We start from the raw sequence: 6,614 nt of genomic DNA on the forward strand, positions 1-6,614 counted from the left end.
TTTTTTTTCTACTTTAAAAATTTTTTCGCACTAATTTTTGAGAAGAAGTTAACTCTGGGTGGCTTTTGCCAATGTTGCCAATATTTTGATGTTTTTATTTTCCTTTTGTTTTTAAAATATATGTTCTCTATTTTATAAAAATAATCTGATTCTTCAATTCTGCTTTCAATATGTTAGAAGTATGTGCTAAATAAGACAATATTTTACTAAACATTGTAAAGACCAGTAGGAGTAAAATCCAACACACACACATGCATATACGTACACGTACATATATACACACTATACATATACACATTATAATTGTACACATGTATTCAGACATACATACACAGACACATATACAAATATGCACACACAATTTTACTTAAAATTGAGATAATAAAGAGTAAGGAAGGAATATCCTTAATAAGGATATGGTAAGGAATATCTATGTCATGCTAATTTGAAAGTGTTTTCAAACTATAGCTAGTCGCCATCCTTCATCTTCACCCGTGAATGTCAGCATGACATTACCTTTATTAATCCAATCTAAGATTATTCAAAATATCGAAATTCAGAGGCTTTAGAATCTGATGTTTATTAAAGACCCATGCCCATTTTTGCAAATGGACATAACACACATTTAAATGTTCATTTTGAAAAATATCAGTGAAAGTCCTAATATTTGTAAAACTCTCATTAGCTGTGTTCAGAAATCTACTGTGTTCAGAAATCACAGTAGATGGTGCTTCAGAAACATCTGTGTGGCGTGCAATAAAAAGTGGTGATAGGACTGTGCTGATCCTTTCTACATGCTAAATTTAATTTCTTTTTTTTTTCACTGTCATAGAAAAGTCTTTTTGTTTCTAAATGTGACTGCTAACCAACAAGATTGCTTAAATTACTTTATTATTTTACACAGGATCTGAAGGCTGACAATAAGTTGTGAAAGAAGTGTACATTCATAAAACTGAGGAAAACTAAATTTAGTTGTCAAACTAATAAAATTCCTTTATTCATATCATGGCATGTACTTATGTTTAAAGATAGTCTCTCTACACTGAACTTAATGGTAGTTACTTTTTTAAATGATGTGTTTAATGGGGATGAGACAGCAAGCAAAAAACATATACTCTTTCACACAGTTTTATGCCACATTACTGGATTAGCTCATATTATCTTTATTCTGAGTCCTCAAACACAGACTCCGCTCATTGTCATCTTTGTCCTCTGTTATTTTAGAAAGCTGGATAAGGACTCTTTATTGTTCGTGGATCAAGCATCAGCCTTTTTCTCCTTAAAACCATGAAGGTCATTCCCAATTGCTGCAACTCACAGAATGAATGCTTTCGTTTAGTTTTCAGAACCATTAAGTTAGGCCATCCTGGAATGTGTCACTCTCTTCTCACATTCTCCTTAGCCTGGAATAGGCAATTCATCCTCTTCTTTCTGAGAGCTTCTCAGTTTCTTTCATGCCCTAGTCAATGCCTGAGATACGATTTCTTTCAAAATCAATGGAGCTACCTATTCTCTGAGACCTGAAATTATTCTTTCTTAAATCTGTTTTAAATCCCTGGGTGAAATAGGGTCATTTCCACTGCAATTCAACTTCGGAAATAAATGTGACAGGAGAACTACCCCAGGGCCTGGAACGAGGGAAGCATGCAGTCCGCAGACTGTGCAGAAGGTGATGAGGAGACTGTGGAATGAGTATCTTAAATTCATAGTTTAAATGGTTGTGTTACAGCGTACCCGTGTGCAGTGCCTGGTTATTGTTAATAATAACAACAGATAAGAATATGGACTTTGCTGCTGGGCTAGACCTAATTGGTTTCAAACTCAGCATTTGTTTTGAAATTGTCTGATTTGGAGCAAGTCTCTCTGGTTTACTAAGAAAGATTTCTTTCCTGTTTCATGGGGATGATGGCAATATCAACCATGGAAGGTAATTATAAAGATGAAATAGATTGATTGATGTAAAGGGCTTCACATTGTGTCTGGTAAGCACTCAGTATACTGATATTTAATACTCAATATTCTATAAGCCTGAATTTTCAAAAAAATTCTCCAACTTTACTCCCTTTCTCCCAAACTTACTCTAATCTTTCCATTCTTAATGTCAACACAAAAGTTCAGAAAACAGGTACCATTCAATTATTTGTACAATTCATCCGCTCTCATTTTAGAGTAGTTTCTATAATAATTGTAGTGTAATTTTACTAAAACAGTGCAATTGAATCTCAAAGCTTCTATCCAAAGTGTACACCTATTTTTCATATTCTGTTAATGAACAAACTGTTGCTCAGAGAAGTAAAGTAACCTGTTAATGGCTACACAGCTGACAGCTTACATAACCAGTTTAATTCTCCTGGAGCTCTTTGAGAATGGGATCTGTGTACCAAAGGAATGAAATGATAAATGTTACATAAACCAAGGTCAGATCTGACCACATTGTCAACGCCTATCAGTGAACTGTAGTTCCTTACCCTAGATACTTCTCTTCCTTTATATCTTGTTTTCTATCTAATGATTCAGCCAAAGTGGAGTGAACAGCTTAGTGGGGAGATTTGGGGCTTTAGGTCAGATAGACAAGGATTTGAATACAGGTTTAGCCATTCACTTGCTCTGTGACCTTGAACAAATCCCTTAAGCTCTCTGAGCAAAGAAAAGCAGAATTCAGTAAATAAAAGCCACGTGTATTACCTTATTTTATATGGCCACATGTGGAAGGTGTAAATCTTTCTCGAACAATTCATGTGTGCATGAAAAGTTACTTTACGCTTTTATTTAAATCAATTCAGCCATCATTATGGTCTTAAACTATAATATAGCTAGCCCAGTGGTCTCCCAAACTTAGGGTCATTCAAAACCCTCAAGGTTTTATAGTGAACAGAAAATAGATGTGGCTCCTCAAACCATAGGTCCAATAGCCACCAAACGCCCATTGTCCATTGAAGTGTGTCCCATGAAATCTGATGTCCTAGTATTCCAACTGCTTCGGAACCAATTCTCTTCCTGGTTTGTCATCCCTTGTTAGACCTTCAGCCACTCTCAGATGCCCTGTCACCTTCAGAAGGACAGCGGGGCAATGTGAGTGAGGGAACCTGGGATCTTCCATACTCAAGCATCTCTTTTGCTTTTATCAATTAATTCCACTATCATCCTTCAAAGGCACTTCGCTATTACTATACCAGTAAAGCTTATATAGCTCATATTTCAGGGGAAAAAAAGCCAGAGTGTGCTGGTCTTAAACAACTGCTTCATCTTTTCCCGCAATACAAAATTCCTCTAAGGGAGGGAAATGCAGAAATTTTGCAAAGGGCTTGAATGGGAGATTGAGAAAGATTCATAGCAGAACAACATAAAAATATTGTTTTATGCAAGTTTCCTATAGTTTTGAATTTTTTAAAAATAGTGTAAAAAATTACAGTTTTTGTTTTAACCAAATTAATAGTTTAATACATTATTTTGCCACAGAAAACTTATAGATGATATATAAGCATATAGTAATCAGTAAATACAGTCTATGCCCAAATAGCAAGAAGAGCTTTATTTCTCTCAAAAACTATTCCTCAAAAAAGTTGATGTTTTCTTATGTTTGAGTCCTTAGGAAGTCCTTCATTCTATGATGTATTCTTTCAAATACATATTTTGAAAGTATTGTTATGAGAAGATGTATCGGCTTCAAATAAATTCAAGCAGTGCTGTTTTTATGCCTATTATAATAGGTCGCCTGGTGATTTTTACAAATCAAAGAAATTTGATACAGGTTAATATTTACTCCTTGGGGTACTTTCCTAAGTAGTAAGCTTTAGCTATTGAAGTAAATAAGATTTTTTTCCCTACAAATTCCTTTGGAAATCAACGCAGTATGTAGTTCAGACGTATAACTCCGGAGAGAAATAAGAACAACAAATAGTAACATTATACAGGTGTTTGGTTTGGCATTTGACTTTCAGGAAAGTCATCAAAGAGAGTCAAAACTACTGCCTCTCAGACATAGGGATGTGAAGGTGATGTGCTTTGGGTAACCACTTTTAGATATTCAGAAAATTATATGACATGTAGTTACAAAATGCTGGTGAAGAGATAACTGTTTTGTGAAATATGGATGGAAACTGCAATACTTTTAAAATGACTATATTATTTTATCCAATTTCCAATATACAGAAATAAGTAGATGTATAATTATTTTGTCTATTATTCTAAAATGTGCATCCTGGTATGGTCATTTAAGAGCTGCATAAAATGTTTGCCAAGATATTTAACTTCTCGGTGCCTTAATTTCTCCATTTGTAAAATCTGAATAAAATAGTTATCTGACTCATCGTGGTGGTATGAGAAAAATGTGTTAATCCATGTGAGCATCTGAGACTGGTCTCACTGTAATAGACTTGTTAACTCATCGTTTCCTCAGAGTTCATCAGTATTTAGGCATTTCTGATATTATAACATTTCTTTCTTATTCGCACCTCTGTACATTTTTGGAAGCTTTCACCTCCTTTATGAATTTTGTTTGCCAACTCCTCCCACCAGCTCTATGTGATTTTTTGTCCTTTAATTGTCGGTAAATTTTATATTTGAGTTTTTTATGATGCCAATCACATGCCATATATTCTAAGGTTATGTATAATAAATTTTGGGCCACAATACGATGTACTAACAACAAAGTGCAGTTAATAGAAGACAGGAGTTTAAGGCCTGCTTCTGTTAATTAAACTACCATCTGATGAAGTCACTTAAAATGATTTAACTCATATGCAGAATGTAAAATAAAAGAATATCAAAGGAACTAATAAAACAAAACAAACCCATAGTTACAGACCAGAGAGGAGCAAGTGGGGCAGCGGAGTGAGTTGGTAAAGGGGTTAAATACATGGAAAGGAAACCAGATTTTTTGACATGAGTACACAATAGAAAATACACATATCGAATTATGGTGTTGTACATCTGAAATTTATATAATGATATTAATCTATATTACCTTAATAAGTTTTAAAAATAAATTTAAAAAGTTAAAAAAAAAAAAACCTTGCTGTGTTTTGCTATGTCAAGCCCTCCTCATTGACTATCACTAGAAACACACCTGTAGTTAAACAAGTTGGATTATTACTCGTTACAGTAAGGGAGAACACACCATGGGGAATCATGGGGCATCACAGCAGGAGGATGTTAGAATGGACGTATTATAGCCTTCAGGTTTTTGTTAGGTGATTCAGGGAAGGCTTCAGAGGAGGTGCTTTGCTCTGGATGCTGCATGATAAAATGGATTTTGCAGAATTATAGTAAGGACTAAATTAAATAGGTTTTAAATAGTTAACATAGTATCTGAAAAATATTAAGGACTTATTAAAATTTAGTTTTATTTTCGTGTTATTTTATCTATTTTTATTTTTCAATTTATTTATTTAAATTAGTTTCAGGTATACAGTACATTGGTTAGACATCTATATAGTTCATAAAATGATCCCCCCAATTGTTCCCTCCCTCCCCTGGCCCTCCACCTAGCCATCATATTAATGCTAACTGAATTCCCTCTGCCATGCTCCCCATCCCCGTGACCAACTATCAACTACTAATTTGTACTTCTTTAACCTTTCACCCCATTCTCCCAGGCCCCCAACCTCCCTTCCTTCTGTCCATCACCAAATTGTTCACTATATTTGTAAGTCTGTTTTTCATTAGTTTGTTCTTTTTGTTCTGTAGATTCTGCATATAAGTGAAATCATAAGATATTTATCTTTCTCTGTCTGACTTATTTCATTCAGCATAATAACCTCTAGGTCCATCCATGTCATTGCAAATGGTAGAATTTCATTTTTTAATGGTTGAGTAATATTCCATTGTGTATATGAACCATAATTTCTTTATCCAGTCATCTGTTGATGGACATTTAGGTTGCTTCCATATCTTGGCTATTGTAAATTGTGCTGCCATGAATATTGGAGTGCATAGATCTTTACAAATTAATTGTTTTGGTTTTCTTTGGATCCGTGTTATTTTAGAAGTCAAATCTGTCCTTGATTTTCCACTGAAAAGCAGTGGAATGAAACCCTTTGTTCTAGGCTCAAATGGGAGACTATCCCTCTTCTGTTCTACTCGCAACTTCTGTTAGGTGGCTGTTTTTGCGAATCATGGTGTAAACCAGGTTTAATTGCTGAATTTCCCAAGAGTTAATGTGAAGAAGGCATGGGAATTAGGTGTGAAAACATCGGTGAAACTGAATGCTATTATTTAAATAACACTATCATCACAAACATATTTAAATTTTGATGAGGTGTTATGCAAGGATATGAATTTTATAAAGAGAAAACAATAGAAAGCTTAAATTTAAACTATATTTTTAAGAATTTCAAAGAGAGTCCATTTAAAGCCATTTTTGCTTGATGGTTGTAAGAAAACCTTTGAAGTGGCTAATGGTTCATTGTTACCAAATTATTTTTTAGTGTATTACTTCCCTATTGGTTACAATGATGAGATAAATCTGCATTTAATGAGAAATGTTGAAATCTTGAAAAAAAATTGGAAGTAACATTGCAAAAATTACATTGTGGACAGTTCATAGGACTCAAGGACAGCTCAAAAAGTGTTATGTCATTGAAGAGTGAATATTTCCAAAATGAAATATCCCA

The sequence above is a fragment of the Pteropus vampyrus genome, unplaced genomic scaffold, assembly GCF_000151845.1.
Source record: "Pteropus vampyrus isolate Shadow unplaced genomic scaffold, Pvam_2.0 Scaffold83, whole genome shotgun sequence".
Lineage (NCBI taxonomy): Eukaryota > Metazoa > Chordata > Mammalia > Chiroptera > Pteropodidae > Pteropus > Pteropus vampyrus.